Below are 15,109 nucleotides of genomic sequence, written 5' to 3' on the forward strand. Positions count from 1 at the left end.
CATAAGGTCATGTCAGGCATTGTGCAGGTCATACGTGGTAGGGTTTATAACCAAAAGTTAACACAGGCTTGGACACAAAGCACAATTTGTCTGAGGCACATGAAAACTTGAGGCTTTATACAAAATGCACCAAGGAGATGTGCCCAGGAACACTGAGAGCCGTGTCTATAAAGATACTTGTGCTCCTTCAGCAGTACACAAGCACCCAGTGGGGTTTGCAGAAGTGACTGCAGAGTGGTCATGAGGTACCTAAAGTCCTGCTGAAGTACTTTTGAAGATCCAGGAATGAGTGCCTCCATCCATGAGATTTTGGAAAACTTTCCAAGCTCTCCTCTTCATTTTAAGAAGTCTAAATATGTTCAGTAATCTAACTCCAGTAGTCAGTGAAAACTGTACAGAATGTTGATTTATTATATTTAAAATATTAAAATATTAAACACCAGATCCAAGCAAAGGACTTAAGTGCTGGGTTTTCTGGTGTCTGGCCCCAAAGCACAGCATTAGGCCCCTGGGCTCTCCCTGCCTAATGCATAGGGAGTGTTATGTATCCCAGAGAGTGGAGCCTTTCCTTATACCTCCTCTCTGGTCCTGCTACAGCCTAAAGCCTGGAGGCTTAAAACCAGGAAGTCTGCCACAACAGGGAGCAGCCCTGGGGCGAGACTCCATGCGGTGCATCGGAAGCCACAGAGAGCAAGCCAATTTGGAAATGCTGAGCACAAAGGGTGTGCCCAAACTCCAACCCATCCTAAAGTACATGAATCAGGTCTGCAAAGTAAAATAGTTCTCTCCACTTAGGTTCCAGAGGGCCGAGCCCACTCCTGAGGGGAGACATCTGGAAGCGCTCAGAACTGAGCTTTGCTCACTCTTTTTAAACACGACCAAGACAGGGATACACACACCTTTTTTTTTTTTTTTTTATCAGGAGACAGCTTAGCGAAATCGCTGGCCCATGAAGTGAGAAATCTGGCTTCAGTGCTTTCTTCAGCCTGGAGGGATCCAAACCACATTTCCCACCTCCCAAGAGAAGGCCCAAACCAACGGGGGTAAAATGAGGTTGAGATTGGGGAGATAGGATGTGCAGACGCCTCTCCTTCTTGAAGCTGCACAGAAATGCATTCCGGGGGGCATAAGGAGATCAAAGAAACCTCCCGTAACCCAGACGCACATAGACCACCGCTCTGCAGTCTGGTGGTTAGGAACTCAGCTGGCCGACAGGAGCTCTGGGTTAGAGTTGCACTAGTTACAGACTTTTATATAAAAATCAGTCACAAGGATAAAAAGAACAGAACTGCATCTCACGGCAGGGAGAGGAATCCAGTTTCTCCGTTGCTTCTCCTCGCCGGAGGGTACCTGTATGAAAGAGTCGGGAATCAGGGAGCTGCAGAGAACCGTGAGATATCATTTTTGAATCCATGGGCATCTTTGTCGTTTCTTTGGTGGTGGTTATGAACAGAACAGTACACAAAAATATGGGCCAGCTTGCAGGTTTGGTGTTCCAAACTCAAGAATGGGGCGTAATGAATAACATCAGAGATTAGAAGTAGGTAAACATCCCTATATGTTGCTTTTGACATTTTCTGGGCCCTGCAACTCAACCATAAGCAAGATTTCCCTCCAGAAGTTATCTTTTCTTTTTCATTTAAATTCTGTATAAGTCTTTATTCCCTGTAATCACACAGGGGAGAGAAAAAGGACATGCTGGGGACATATGGTTCTGCTGACACCATGAAATGGGTCATGTACCTGGGGCAAAATGTAGAATTCCAGCCAAAAGCTGCTGCCAAAGCGTGGGGCTCCCAGTAATCCTCCATTGACAGACTAGGCCTACCAGCCGTATTTGGTGAGAAAGGACCTTGATGTATTGCTAGTGTGCAGAACACCAGCTTAACTATGCCAGAGCAGGAGGTGAGAGTGAGCTGGAGAATTCTTAGTCTCATTCCTTGAGGCTTGAATGATCAATTCCTTTCTTACCTCGTCTGCATCCTCCTTCATTCACTGCTTTTCATGGCTCTAACAACCCCAAGGGCTAATTCTCCCTATACTTTTGAAAGATAGGATTGATCAGTGGGTTCTCCTACGAACACATCCCTCGACTTCTTTCTGATGTGAGCCCAGGAGGAGAGAAACTGGTATACCCAAGTGCCCAGGCAGCAGCTTTCCCTCCAGAAAATTCTCTTGTTTGAGGGCATTTTTGAACTCCTTCGTGATTTGGGGCTGAAACAAAGAAAGAGTATTAGTCCACAAACCAATGCGAGGAATCATTTCAAACAACTGCTGTCTAAATCTCTAAATATACTCATGTACTTATATTTGCACTTACCAGCATGGGCATTGCACATGGAAATGTTGGCTGTGGAAACACTAAGAGCAGCATGTAAAGCTATGAAAACCTTATTCAATTTTTAACAGTGCTGATAGAAAGACCTCATGTCACATGTGTGTGTTTTTGTGGTGTTTGGAGGTGCCCTAGCAGCTCAGGTTTAGCAGAGAGACTGCCTTAACACAATCCCTGGCCTCACCACCTACGCTAGATTTTTAGGCACGGAAAAGGAGTAAAGTTTAAACATCCTTTCCAAGGTGGGACATGTCTAAGCAGTTCATGGCCTGGAACCTAGAACTTCCCATGGCCGTGATATGCATTAACTGTACTTTCTGAAATGAAATTTCTGTTACTCCTCTGCATATTTTAGCAAATTCTCTCAATCTCATTTTTCAACATTTGCATCTATCGCCATTCATCTTGCAAATTAAAATATTTCTGCATGACACTCTGACACACAGGAGAGAGGGGAGAAAAAAACAACACAAAAGCATTTCTCAAAGTAACAGAACTACAGAGCTTTTCAAACTTCCTGTTTCATAGCACTGATAGAAAAAGTACACTGAGTTCCTATGAAGCACCCTCCTGACATTTCCAGACTTATTAGCCAGTTTTCACACTGACTTCAATCAACCTCTTTAATCCTCCAAGGAAAGAGCATTTTTAATTCACCGATTGGCTGATAAGCTTGAAGCCAAAAAATGATTTACACGTAGATGAATTGTGCTTACAAGATGGAACTTCGAGCATTAGAAGCGGATCTGAATTTCCTATCTGTCATTTTATTTGCCACATTCATTTTTGCTCTGCCATTACCCTTGCTGATTATGATCTTTCAGCGCTATTGGGCTCCTGCTTCCACAGTTTTTAATCTGCCTTTAATCCCATAGATTTTAAATATTCCCCGGCACCGAGAGACTGGAGGCAATTAACTGCCCTTCTGATGCTCTCCTTATCAGTTGCCTCCTTGTATCTCTCAGAAGCAGCCTCAAGACACTTCCAGGCTGACAAATACTACCAGCATTTCTGATGAAGCAGCCGCAGCAAATGCAATGTGAAGTCCAGCTGCGTAACCTGATTCTAAAAAATCCAGTCATTCAAAAAAATAAATAAATGCAGCACAGGCATCCAAACCCCTGTTCCATTTTGACTTGATGCAAATGGAAATAAACAAAATATCCCTTTAAGTTTTTAGGTTGTAGGTTTTTCGGGTTTTTCCTTTGGCTTTGTTTTTTTTTTCTTTCCTTTATTTTTTTTTTCCTGAGAGTTAATTTCTGTCTCTTCCAATGTGATTGCTGTTTCAAATTGAAAAATGAGGCTGTTTTCCCAGATCTGTCTGGGCATTTCTGATGCCCAGAAAACAGATCTGCTGGGCAGTCAAAGATCCCTGAATCAGAATCTGCATCTTTTTGTTCTCAAGCACTAACAATAAAAAATTTGCTATGCTAGATCACCTACCACTAGTTGATGCAGTGTAAATTTTCCTACCTTTCTAGAGGATATCCACTTAAATTTGGACTGTGTAAACTCAGCTCTATGCATTTTTCCATTACATCAAAGACCTGATACTATAAATGAAGAATCAAATCAGTGTGACACAGATCATGAAAAGATGTTTTTCATTAAAAACCATCTGTTTATTCACTAACGTATACATTTACATAACCCTTCAAGAATGCTAAACTTTCACTCATATAGGTCACATGGCAATAATAGTTGGGAAACACACAGAATTAAATGCAAAGGGCCCAATTCTCCGTGACTTTACACCTAAAAAAATGAATAATAGCCCAGCAAAACAGGGGAAAGGTGTTATTATTTTCACCTCCTTTGTGCAGGCACAAATTACTACCTCTGAGATAAATACAAGAATTCATTTTTCTATTAATATGTATACATATAAGTATATATGTATGTATGTATACATATATATGTGTACATAGCTATGTCATAGTTATAGACAATTTAGACTTCTTTATTGAACAGAAAAAAGGTTCTACTTAGTTCATAAAATTGCCATTACTAGAGCTCTGTGAGCTGATAATATTGTATGGAGTGGGAAATTTACCCAGAGTAAAGATTTCATAGCATATCTGAAAATGGGTATGTGAAAATTCTGATCTTCTATTTATTGTCTTAACTGTCTCTTTCCATTTATATCTTCAAAATAAATGGGAAAGTGTGTGTTAGAGAGGGGGGAGAGGAGGCAAAATCCCTGACAAGAAATAAAAAAAGTTCTGGTTTATAATCCATTTTCTGGGAACGTAAAATCAGCAGTACCTGTCCAGGACAAAGGTCATCTCAACTTAGGATCCTGTTTTAAAAAGGACTGAAAGCAAACACGCAAAGAACATAAGAAAAGTGCAAGCACATGATGGTACTTTCCAAATATGCCAGAAATTTGCAGATGGAGAGTTTTCTGAGCCAGAGATCATGTCCCTGTATTTAACATCTTTAAATAGCTTTCTCTTCCATTAACTTCTCCAGTGGCCCCCTTAAACCATGTAGATTTTAAGCATCGACAGCATCCCGTGATAATGAGTTCCCAGGCACACGGCAGAGCCGCTGATGTTCGGAGGAGATCTGCTGGGCTGTATCACATCGTGCTGGTTCGTTCCAAGCACTGGATATATCAGATCCCCAAAAAGGCACGGAAACACAAATTCTTGGAGTAAATTTGTATTCCTCTGCTGAATCTAGTGATGGCATTCCAACTAAGTCAGAGGAACTCGAACGATTCCTACTTGCTCAGTAGCTTATCTGAGGTTAGTGGAACTATGCTGATTCTCATTAGCTGAGAATTTAGCTCAATATTTTATTTTTGAACGTGTCTTACAGAATTACGAATTCCATTCCAGCCAAGCTGATATATTGTGCTCACAGCTGCAGAAGCCGAGCAATTAAATTGATAATATTTGATGATAGTGTATGTATGTGTGTGGGGGGGAACACATTCAATTTTGTTTGGCTCTCGAAACAAAGTCTCTGATTTTTGCAAGGTTGCAATTCTGTCTCTCCATGTGCGATTGAGCCTGTCTTTCCCTTCCAAAGGGAGCGCCTGCATGTTGGAATTAAAATTTGCTCATGACTATCAGGCAGCAATCTGTGACCGATTTGTTCTCACAATCTGCAAGGCAGGTACAGAAGAATCAACATCAGAACAAGTTTCTCTTTCCATATGCATCAGTTTGCAAAGGCTGTTCTGTAGGTCAACAGGTAAGTAGCTCACACTTTGTGAAGTGAGTTTTCAGAATGCAGAACACCTCAACAAAGTCCTAGAAGAAGATACTTTTCTTTAGTGGACACATCTGCCATGAGAACTGGGCCATGAGTAACATCTTTATTTTCCAGACCCTTAACCGAAACTAAAAAAAAATTTTAAAAAAATTCATTTTGTCCACTACTGGCCTGGACAAGATTTGGACCAGCAACATTAAGGTAGAAGTACTTCATTAAAAGGCTCTTTGTTTCTTTTCCCTCTTGTGCATTCCTGATTAAAGACCAGAAGAAAGCAGCCAACTGTCTGTCTTGGATCCTGAGCCAAAAGCGACCGAGTCAATGAAAATGCTCCTTATTGATGCCATAGCCTCCAGAATATAGTGCCAGTGAGCTACCATGACATTTGTATGGGCCATGCTTTACTCATTATTATCCCTGGCTGTTTATATTTACAGATGGAATAAAACATATGTAGAAAAACTGTTCCTCTTTGTTGTACATTTGCAGTGTCTAACATAGCCAAGAGAGCAGACTTTGAATGTTATAATAATATTAAAGATAAAACATAATCAGACTGGTCATGCAGAGTTCAGCTGAGGAGTTTTCTAACTGCAGTGATTAGCATCATTTTCCATCATACAAAATAATTGTCATTTGTGTTACTTAGCATTTCTTATCAGCAATAATAGGAGTTCAATTTTATTAGTGCCTGCGATAACAAATAGCTCAACAGTATTTTAAAATTAATATACAAAATAGTCATGGGGATCTGTTTACCACCAACCTGCAGATACTTGGGGGCTGAAATGTACCGGCATAAGAGCAGGAAAAAACTGGGAGAGCAGAAAGGTGCTAAACTGATCCTGAAACAGTTGGTGCTTGTTTAAAGGTAAAAATATATACGTGTATATGTACTTAGTCGAGTGATGCCCCATATCAAATTCATATTACAGCAGAGGGGTTTGTTTATAAAAATAGGTTGGGTTTTAGGGAAAACAACAGACCTTTGCTTAGATGTAGGATTTTTTTTTTTGTTTGCCCTTTTTCTTGAGAAAATGTAAACAATTACCCACCAAAACAGCAAATTGCGGTGAGAGCAAACAGATCGAAGGAAGAAACTTTGTTATATAACACAACGAACCTGTGGTAACCATCCCCAGTGTGTGTTGTTTGCTGTGACTTACAGCTTTGCTTAAGCATTTTAAAGATTCTTGCAGGTCTTTTTCAAGCTGCCAGCTCTAGCCTAGGAATTATGGTAATGTGCCACTTCTGAGCCCTCGGCAGGATTTGCAACAGAGAAATCACATCAGCCTATGCTGATTAACAATTCCATTCCATCCAGAGATTTATATAAAAAAACTATCTTACATTTTGCTTTTTAATAAGAACGATCGCTATCTCAAATTGAGTCCCAGCAAATTTTAATAAAGGCCCAAGGTTGAGTGGCATTTTGCATGCTGATTTAGCTGTGATTGCTTGCTTTTGATGAGCACCAGCCGGGCATGTATAGCTTTCCTCAGAGCAGGTTTAAAGACCAGTAGTAAGGAAAAGGATAAAAATAAAAACTTCCAACTGAAATTCGAGGTCTTTTCTTTCTATGATTGATTACTGAATAAATACCTACACATATCTCTGCATTCAACCCACAAGTAATATTCCCTACAGCAAAACAGCTGTTTTAATGGATTTTAATATACTCTACTGTCAAAATACATTAAGTTTGAAGGCTGTAATTATTAAAGAAAAATAGATATGATCAATCTATTAATCTATCTATCTTCGTGACAACTCTTCAGTTTAATCAGCTGAGTATGGATTGGAATAAACTGATTCTTTTATTCTGTGTTTGTCTGAGGGTCCCTGTTCAGCACATTTTTTGCCATTGTTTTGGGTAGCACTCTCAGTGCCCCAAATAATGGTGGCATATAGGTACCATAAGGTGTTGGGTTTCTGTTGTTGTGCAATAGAGATGGTGTCTATCGGGGGCTATTAAAAAAGAGGAACAAATTATCAGCACATAAGCTTTTGTAGTCACATTTTCCCTTCTTTGTGTTTTGAGTAAAAATACACGTCGGAAATATTTATTTGGAGAAAACTGTCTTCTGAAGATAGGAGGGAAAAAAGAGGTTGCACAAAACAGTTGAAGTCAAAGCTCAGTGGCAGTATGTGCGTGTGTGTGTGTGCGTGTACATGTTATGAAAGCAGCAACGCCATAAAAGTGATCAGGTAAAGCATTCCATTTGTTTTGATTCAGCTTTTATGGTTCTTCTTTTTCATCCCTCTCAATAAATTGTATTTCAGCTTCTCTCATTAAAATAGTAACCCTTTCTTGCTCCAACTTGGGGAACAACAGAGGCTAGAAACCCTTTCATATAGGAACCATCCATCATCATTAGAAATAATGATCCTCCCACACAGTAACTAGTGCAATGTACGTGAAGGAGCAACTAATTCCCACCCAGTTTCCTTTGCCTCTTTCTCTTTGAGGGATTGCAAATGATAATTTAAAGAAACAGTGTGTGAAAGACGCCTTCAGTCACAGGAAAGCTATTTCCATCTTGTAAACTGGGAAATCGCGTTAGGTGAGACAAAAAGGATCCTGTATGATCTCAGTGGAGACATGGCCCTATTTTCCCGATTAAAGTCCCATGTTGCTTTAGCACACACAGGGAATCATTTTGACTAAAATGTTTTTGTTTCATAGGAAGTAACAGAGGGAAAGAATCTAATGACCATTCCACTGAGAGGCAACTCCCAGTAACCTGCCTTTAGCCTACCTGCTGTACCGCTGTACATCGCTTAAGCACATACTTAAGTCCAGTGTTTAGGCCCAAGTACTTAAGTCCAAGAATATAGAATGGTTTGGGTTGGAAGAGATCTTAAAGACCTTGAAGTTTCAACCACATGTCCTTTTAAGTGATCATGGCCCTGAATTAAGGCATCTCTCTATGTTTCTCTCTATGGTTTGTGAAGAGAAGAGCATATTCTGGAGGGGGAGTCTGGTACTGGGTGGGACTAAAACCTTTCTGGTGCTGTCCATCAAGGGGTTTCATGGATGCTGCCCTTCGTGAAGGACCTCAATGCTTGCTGATGACACCTGACAGAAAAGACTTGGGGAAATTTCAACATTGAAAAAGTGCTCCTCCTTCCACCATGTCACCCTGGAGGTGCCTCGGCTCATCAGGTGCCTCCTGGCTTGGCTTGGGCAGCCCCACTGTGATCCAGCATGGCAAGGCAGGGTGGCACCGGAGTCCCCCAAGGGACCCAATCCTGGAGGTATGCTGGGAACACACCCACCTCTCGCTCACAAGATCACACCCTTCAAGAATGCAGTCATAGCTGCTTTCTTCTTTTAAATGCAGCTGGCAGAGGAGGAGGCAGAAGTGCCAGTGCCCTCCACTTCTGTAATAACCTCAGGATTAAAGTGCTCACTTGGGAAATGGGACAGTGGGTCCCGGGCCCTCCTCAGCCCCAGGGGTTCAGAGTTCCCATTTCCCATGAAACCATCCTAAACTCTGAGTTATTGGGTGAGGGTGAGATCCAGGGCATGGGGAGGAGAAAGTATTTATTTCCTCTTTCAAACTATGCTGATGAGTAGAGAGAAAGAAATGAAAAAGCCATGATACCCCAAGGTGAATTTCAAGCAGAGCATGTGTGCATGTCCTAGGGATTAAAAAGAGGAATGTGTTAAGATTCAGTTTCCGCTTTTTTTGCTGTATGAGTATTTTGCACTACAGAGCTATGGACTGAGATTTGAAGGATGTAGAGGGTATAATCTCTAGGAGAAAACATTTTATTCATTAAATGTCTGCCCGACTCAGTCCTAAAATTGCCAGTCCCCCTTCCCAAATCCAAATCTCATGCTGTGTTTAGATATACAGACATCAGCCTGAAAGAAAAGGAGAAGTACCCCAGAATCCCAGCATCTCCTCACAAATGGTCATGGGAATCTCTTCATCTTTCCTGCACAGTCCCACAGCTTGACCAAGGAATGCAGAAATGCTTTCTCCACCCAGCGTCACCTGCAGTCTTGTGGTTGGGGTACTCCCATGGCAATTGGGAAACGTAGGTTTGAACCTCCCAGGCAGAGGCAAACCCAAAACTTGTCTTGCTTTTCTTGGGCAAGTGGTTTTAACCACTGAACTACAACATAAATGGTGAGAGGCTCCTCCTTTTCCTTTGGTGACTGTGTTTTTTGAAGGGAGCAAAACAAAGCTGACTTTGCTCAGCCCTTTGAAGACCTGCTCAGGTGAAGCCTGAGACCTATCTGTTCCAGCCATACCTCCCTGAAGCACTGATTTGGACACTTCCACTTTGTGTTTTCTTTTGTGACCATTTACAGCTCAGTGTGGGGTTTTGGAATTATTTTTCTAAGATATTAAATGTTCTTCACATACTGACATGAGTTCCTATTGAGTTGGGGGTTCATTCTGGGCATATGTGCCCAAGAGTTAGGTATTGACATGAGTTTTCCCATTTGGAATAAGCATCAAATTCCCTGCTTGAAGTCTTGTATTAGCACCTTCTGCAAATGACCAAACTTTCTCTGGTGGTGAATTGCTCAGGACTGTGAGCTTTCTTTTCCAGGTCACCCCTTCAAAAAAGTTCACAGAGCTGAAAACAAGCAGAGTAAGTATAGAACTTCTTCCAGCAAGATACCTCAACCCACGCGGATGACTTCAGCCAGCTCCAAGAACTTCTGTGAATGTAGTGCCTCCTATCCTGGTCTGGATCAGGCCTTAGGGACAGAGTTGAAAGTTCAATAAAGGTTTTTATGAAGGAAGGAGGGATAACATACCACAACAGAGATGCCATTTCAAAAAATTTAATGACTTAAGGCAGATATTCAGAAACCATTGAGATGACTGTGGGATGGCCTGGATCCTCAAAATGTTCGGCACCCTGGCTCAGACCCAGTTGGGCAATTCAATGCGTAGTTCCTTTATTGCATATAACCAGGTTCAGTGGGACCACTCCCGCTTGTAGTCAAGAGTGGGTTTAAATGTGCAGCTGGATGCAAGCCAGAACACTCAATACTTTGCTTAATTTAGCTTAAAAATATATAATAGGGCATAATGCCTGGCAGTAGATGCATCAGAAAAGTGAAACTTCTTATCTGCCAGAATTTTTTACAGTAGCAATATCAGCTTTTGACTTATCCCAGATATTTACTTAGGGTAGAAAAGTGTCCTGAAATGCAAGTAAATATGTAGGTGTGAAATGAATTGATATAGTTTTCTTCATTTGAGAGAAAAATACATTTCTGATATCACTATATCACTCTCTCTTACTGCTGAAATATGCCATGGGAGAATAAGCCACCACTTTCCATTTCTTGTCTTTTGAAGTTAATTTCCGATCCTAACAGTAAATCAGAGTTCTGTAATCTTGCTGATACATTACAGGGGAATGAAAATTTAATTTTTAATGAGATCTTTACTTTAAAAAAAAAATACTTACAAAAACGAAGAAAGCTGTATTCAATCAAAAGTGGGGCTTTGGCATGCGATGGCTAAGTTTAGAATGAAAAGTAACATCAAAGAGATGTCTTTTAGTTTAATTTCAAATAGCACATGCCACCTTGGAAGGGATAAATTCTGGAACATTTCTGTAAAATCTAGAAAATGCCATTTAAGCCTAAGGAAATCTAAATAATAAGCAAAATATAACACTCACCGGTGAGTGAACACAAGGACACCAAACTGTGTATGGACTCCAGGAAGAGTAGCACATAAGTATAATAGTCACAAGATCATGCTCAATATGTCCAATTGAAAGATGTGTGAAAATCCCTACATGCACCTCTTCTGCTGCCTGACTTTCTATGGTATGATTTGAACAGAGTCCCAGAAATCTTTTTGTATTTGGCAAATCCCTCCTGCCACATATCGTACAGGCAGTTTAAGAATAAATAGCCAGGGTCATCCAGCAACTGGCAAAATGCGCACATGAAATGATTCCTCAGTTGTGAAAACATGCAAAATGTCTAGACCCAAACAGCACCCTCCACACTGATGGTCACTTTGGTATTTTCTGCAGGATCTGGCCTATATATTTTGTGAGATATATAGACCCTGTCTGCAAAAGAAGTATGAGGACGGAATCAGCTGGATAATTCTTAAAATCCATGAAAGTTGATGGGCCTGGTAATAAATGGAGATTGTGAATGCCATTTTGAACACAACAAATGTGACATTGTGCCTGCTTCCCAAGAGTCAATTAAGGTCAGCAATCAGCTTTCATGGATGTTAGTTCTGACTCAAAACACTTTCCAAAAGAAAAAAACCCACCAAGCCCACTTCCCTTTGGTGTGACAGCCATTTTTACGTCAACATTTTCACAGTAGCATGAACTCCCTGTCATTTTTCAGGCTGAAGAAAGCAGTAGCCCTCAGGCAGGAACCCATGAAAAGTCACACGCCATCCCGAAGCATCCAGACCACGATTCCAAAAAAATGTTCATTTCAAGAAGTTCGGACCTATTTCACTTCAATATTTACTGGAAAATCTGCCTCATGTCAAGCTGAGCAGCAGTGTCAGAGAGACGCTGAATAGTCCCCTCTGGAAGAATTATCCACTAAGCAGATAAAAACTAATGTCTGTGACAAACAACAACCTTTTGTCAAATCAGCACATTTTAAAGACCACATTTTTTCTCAGCCTAGGCCACAGTTCCTATTTGTGCTTTCACACCATTGCTTTGAGACCTGATAAGATGCTATCAACAGGCCCTCTAAGTACTCAAGAACCACTTTAAGGGGAATCACTAGGGCAATTACCATAAGCAGTGAAAGATATGGTATTTATTGATGGGAGATTAATATTGGCCACAATGCAATTGATTTTTTTCCCTGCAGCTTTATTTTCAAGTTCTTACAGTGTTTTGTGGCCTGCTGTGGTCTTTCAGGTTTCTTTCTCTTTTAGATATGAATTTATTTTTAACTATCATTCTAATTGGTTGGAGTTGTTCCAAGAGTCTCCAATTTACTCTTAGCGTGTTTGATATAAATTGCTCTAATTTAATTAATAAAAGGAATGATGAGTTGAAGAAGCTGGGAAGCAGGATCCTTGTGTTATCAAGTTTCGACATAAACATCCTAGATGTAGTAAGGCAGATCTTTTCCATCTAAGGCAGATGTGTCTGAAAGAGCCATGAAACTAAGAGCTAGACCTAATTAAAAGACTTAGGTATGCACAAGATAGGTGCTGCAATGCCTGCATTTTAGGTGCTTGGGACCATAAAAGAAATCCTAAACCTGGAGCTTGGCTACTCATTATGAAAGTGAAATACTTTTGGCTGAACACTGATCAGCCAAAAAAACTGACTCACTGAGCAGCTTTAAGCCTTTCTGCAGAAATGTGAAAAACAAAGGGCTGCGAGGAAGGGCAGACACAATTTTCCAATAAATTTCTTCACCTAAGTGCTTCCAAAGGCTAAAATAGGCCAAATCTTGGGATTTTTTTTCAATGAGTGAGTGCATATGGAGGTGAGTGCAGTGTTAGATGGCTGTCAAATAGCTGGAGCAACTACCCATGAAGTAGGCAAAGAGTTTTGTCCTTCCTGAACTAAAGAGGATGCTGTATGTTCCTCCTTCCTTAGCCCCATGTATGGTAACACAAAGGCCACTGAGACCTGTTCTTGGACCTTCTGAACATCAAACATCATAGAAGCATAGAACCATGGAATCATAGAATGTTTTGGGTTGGAAGGGATCTAAAAAAAAATCCAGTCCCAACTCCCCTGCCATAAGCAGGACCACCTTCCACTAGACCAGGTTGTTCAGGGTCCCCTACAACCCGGCCTTGAACACTTCCAGGGATGGGGTATCCACAACTTAAGATCCCATAACAGGGCTGGTCACTGAGCAGGGACTGAAGATCCAGGCTATGGGTGTAGACACTTGTAGTGGCATTTAGACACTTCTGTCCTTTCTTCTTACTAAAACTTTGGAAATGCTGTTTTTACTTGCTCCTAGGGAGCCATAAAGTAAAATCAAGTAGATCTTCAAGAATGAAATTACAGAAGAGAATTATTAAAATGTGACGATTTCTGAGTTCCAAGAAGCAGACCTGGTGCTCATTGCATGGTACTCAAAATATCTTAAAATAGAAACTCCCTGGGGTGCCTTTAGAAAAAAAAAAAAAAAAAAAGAAAAAAGTTCCCCAAGACATTTCCTTTAATTAGACCAAGAAAGCAGAAATTTAGATATTAAAATCTAAAACTAAAATATTTTTATTTAATTATTTGAGAAAATGTAATTTTACTTTTTTTATCACCTTTTAAGTCTGTCTAAAAAATATTGAGAGGGGAAATAAGTCTTGCTAAAGATGTCTTCTAACAGATAAACCCATGAGTTCTGAGAAGTTCCTTAAGATAAAGGAAAATATATTTTAAACTTAAAAAAGTGTTCTATTGAAACACAAATCTTAAAGATCTTTTAAAAGTAAAAGAGGTATTTTCAGACTCACTTTAGAATTAAGCAGAATCAAAACCAGGCAAAAGACAATTTTTTTTAATTTTTTTTCCTTGCATTTAAGTCTTTCTTTAGTTCTGCTTGTCTTTGAAAAATGCAAAACACTCTCTCGCCTGCCAAAAAGCCCCTTGTGGCAAGCACAATGCCTTTACTGGCCAACATGTGGACGTATAACTTCCCAACCTTGCATTCTTTGCACACACAAAATTCCCATTGATTTCAGTGGGAGTTCTGCACAAAAGGATGGAGTCTTTGGGTTAATGCAAGACTACGAAAGGGGAGAAAGTGCTTACTGTACTGAGAATGTGCATCTGAATTGGTTTTATCACAGCTGGCAGGGCAGTAAAAGAAGTTTATGCACAATAAACAGCTCTTGTGGTTAGAGTGACGTTGTTCATTCCTAGCCTAGGATTTGGAAGGAGTTATTATTTAATAAAGTTTAATTTGATGAAGAGAATATTTTTAACGCCCTAAACGGCAGTCTATGAAGATGACTGATAGGCCCAGCCCACTCACAGAAAGAAATGCAATTAATTGGCTTAATGAACTCACCACATTAATTAGCTAATGTCTGTGCAGTTTCAGAATGCAACTGAATGGGCAAATCTTGGAGAAGTTGTGCTCTGGACTAATTCCCCCTAAGGTCTCTTTGCTCTTCTCTGGCTGTAGAGGGTGGTTACCAAAACGGTCAGGCAGGATAGACACAACACTTCCTTTGCATGTAGAGCTTGGAGCTGGAGAGGCCAGCAACATTCATGAAGCATCCAGTGCCATAACGGAGAGGGGAGATGGTGGGAGATGCACTAATGGCAGAAAAATGGGTATTTCTTGCACGTACAATGAACGGCAATTTTCTGCATGGACCTGTGAGTGCTGGAATATAAGAGCCCAAATGTGGCTTTTCCAACCACCTGGCTTCCCCTTGGACAGGTCTGCTCCTGCCAGGACGGATCGAGGGACACATGCCAGCATATTTAAATGCACGACGTGACTCAGCGTGGCCAACAATGTCAACCCAGGTCTCAGTGTGCGCTCGACGCTGGGTTTTGGGACAGGAGCCCTTTGTGAGTGCACTCAGAGCTGGCTGGCATAGACCT

Source organism: Pseudopipra pipra, chromosome 5 (genome assembly GCF_036250125.1).
Source record: "Pseudopipra pipra isolate bDixPip1 chromosome 5, bDixPip1.hap1, whole genome shotgun sequence".
Taxonomy (NCBI): Eukaryota; Metazoa; Chordata; class Aves; order Passeriformes; family Pipridae; genus Pseudopipra; species Pseudopipra pipra.